Here is a 3,219-nt window from a genome sequence, read left to right as displayed (position 1 = left end):
TAGGTGCTTTAGACCACTGAGCCATCTCACCAGCCCCGACAATACCAGATTTAAAATTATGTTACAGAGCTATAGTGATTAAACAGTATGGCATTAGCATAAAAACAGACACGTAGACCACTGAACTACAACAAAGGAAGCAGAAATAACCCCAAACACTCAGTCACCCGATCTTTGACAAAAGGGCCAAAAACATGCCAGAGGACAGACAGCCTCTACGAACAGTACTGGGAAAACTGGCTATCCACATGTGGAAGAGATCACACCTCTGACAGTGGATTTATATACTCTGCATAGCTTCTGAAAAAAACTGTAACTGGAAATTCTATTTGACACAGCTGTTTTCCTTCTAGGTGCTTCTGAAAGAGTCAAAGAATTCAAGGCAGCCCATTTTCTGGGCTTCCTTCTGTCCCTCTCAGACAGAAGCTTTCAATAACTACTCCTACTCACACAAAAAAAGGTAAAGACATCACATTATAGTGATACATGCATACCTATATTTATAGCAGTACAATTCTCAACAGCCCAATCTTGGATGTACCCCATATCTCCATCAATAGATGAATGGTTTTCTTTAAAATGTTTTTATATATAATGAAAAATAAATGAATCATTTGTAGAAAAATGGATACACTCTGAATACACAATGTTAAGCCAAAAAGACAATACAGGCACACAAGCTTAAAAATCATATTATTTAAAAAAAAAAAAAAGCAAACTATATGTAGAAAACAAAAACAAAAGACAGACAATAGGAAGAAATAGGGAGACAGCTTGCTGGCAGATAAGAAGGGGATTGAGATGCTGGGAGTGGAAATACATCTTCATAAAAGTCTAATTTTTCTTCTTAAAATTACAAAACCTCCCCCATCTCAGCTTTTCTTATATCTCTTTCCCAACTTGTGCTGTACTCTCTGCCCAAATCAACATAATCCACAGTACTGTCCCATCGACATTCTTTTACATGTGAACATATATGCTAGCTGTGATTATAAGGAATATGCAAAACCTTACTGAAAGGGGGAATATTTTTCATAATCATTTTACATAATTCATTCAAAATAAATTTACTGTGGTATTTAGAATAAAACTAGACTGAGTTTTAAATTAACAATCCTTATCTATTTTTACACATGGATGGACACAGTAGACATAGAACATTATACGCTAACATACTATTTAGGATCTTAAAATCTTGATAAAATCTAGAAAAAGGAAGAGAAATACTTGCTCTATACTACCATTTTCCTTTCACTTGAATTTAAACTATATAAAGTTAGAAGCACTCTTAGTTAAAAGGGTAGAAGAAGAGAGAAAAAGAAATAAGCAGGGTAAGTGGACAATTTTAACACTATCTAGAGTACCTGAGACATTTACTAATCTAATTTACACATATATGTATCCCTAAACCATTTTATTTTTCTTTGCCTTAAAAACAAGAAATGTCTTAAGATCAAAGTAATATTAATTGCATGTGTTTTTGGGTTTTTTCCTCCTTTTCCTTCTCATTTTTCTTTTGCAGTACCAGGGATTGAACTCCAGACCTTGTGTTTGCCAGGCAGGCACTGAGGCCACTGAGCTATCTCACCGGTCTGCAAGTATTTTTACAGTAACCGCAGAAATTCTTCTCACAAAATACAGTCTTTTTCCTCAATTTCCATTCTTTTACCTAGTTTATCTTGAAATAATGTTCAAAGGAATCTATACATTGATGGTATTTTAAATATTTCCATTTAAACTCCTTAAGAATGTATTTAACCTACTAATTCTGACATCTACTTTGGATCCTTTTCTTGATTAGACAACGAAGACAGAGTAAGGAGAAAAGCTAGGACACACAACAGGGGCAAAGCCATACATTTATATGCACAAGATAGGTAAGGCAATGATCCTGAGAATCTTCAGCATGTTTCTGAAACTAGCAGTTAATTGGTAGGATCCTCACCCTGACTAACTATATATGCTGACACTGTGAACTAAGCAACTGCACTGAAGACAGCAATGTGTAATACTAGGGTCATGCTTGAAATGCCTGTCATTCTGGTCTTCTAAATACATACTGCTCGTCATGTCATACCAATTACTGCCATACTGTCTCTCAAGTAAATGTTCGCTTTTTAAAAAAAGGTAATAAATGAAAACAAGAGACAAGAAAAAAAACAAGGAGCTACAATGCTGTATATGGTCAGATTTCTAAATTTCTGTGTGAAAATATGTTAATTGTTCTGATTTTTAAAAATATTTAATTTTTAAAATTTTTTCTTCATATTCCATAGGGCTTAAAGTTTAACATATGGAACTTTAAGGAAAATACCTTAACTTGATGGAAAATACCTGTTCCATGTTACATCTAAGATATTCAGACAGACAGTGAGGTTAAAGCTCAACTGCCTATTGTTGTAGGGTAATCATAATAAGCTTCTCTTCAGGAGGGCTAACAATCTAAATTTGCAGACCAAAAATTAGAGAAAAAGAAGGGCTGAAAGGACAGCCAACATTATGGTCCTAGCCTTTCAAGGTCAATGAAGACTAAGGATATAGGAGAACTTGTACTGTAACATCATGTAACTCACTGGTGTTCCAAATTTTCTGATCAAGGAGATTATGGGGCCACAGAGAAGAGTGTTCGACGATGTAGAATGTGCCTAAGGACAGTCACCTGGAGAGGAAACATTCTCTCAGGCTTTCAAATAGCAAACTGGTCAAGCAATGGCCGTGACTCATCCACATAGCTGACACTGACAAAGGATCTACAAACTGTGGTACAGGGTTTCACGATAAATCCTGAGGGGATTTGACCGACCTTATCAGATACAAAAGATACATTTCTTGTTACATAGGTCTTGCTTTATCTTGGTCTTACGAATCCAGCAGAAAAGTATAAAAACGAGGCATAAAAAGTAAAGCCATATTAATATGCTGAGCTGTAAAAGGCTTAAGTCAACAACTTCTGATATTGCCAGTCCTATGGAAAACCAACTTCTATTATGGACTACTGGACTATATTGGAATATTTTGCTTAATTCACACACCTACCATATTTAAATGACAAAGGAATACCCATCTCTGACAAAACTAAACAAAAAAAGGGGATATAAATGAAGGAACATTTTGTATCTGTATATACAAAATAGGATAGATACACACTTACTTTCTCTCAAATCAATGAACAGATTTGTTTTAATAGTGTTTGTGGACAGGATATCATGTCTGCATCTT

General features: G+C 35.0%; 1 protein-coding gene across 1 annotated transcript in view; it reads right to left on the bottom strand.

Annotated features, from left to right (window-relative positions):
• The window catches only part of Stt3b (STT3B, catalytic subunit of the oligosaccharyltransferase complex), a 103,471-nt gene that overhangs the window by 19,627 nt on the left and 80,625 nt on the right, over positions 1-3,219 (bottom strand). The gene's annotated exons all lie outside the window — the stretch shown is intronic.

Source organism: Octodon degus, unplaced genomic scaffold (genome assembly GCF_000260255.1).
Source record: "Octodon degus isolate 3935 unplaced genomic scaffold, OctDeg1.0 scaffold00059, whole genome shotgun sequence".
In the NCBI taxonomy this organism is placed as follows: Eukaryota; Metazoa; Chordata; class Mammalia; order Rodentia; family Octodontidae; genus Octodon; species Octodon degus.
This window is presented reverse-complemented; position numbering and strand designations above follow the sequence as displayed.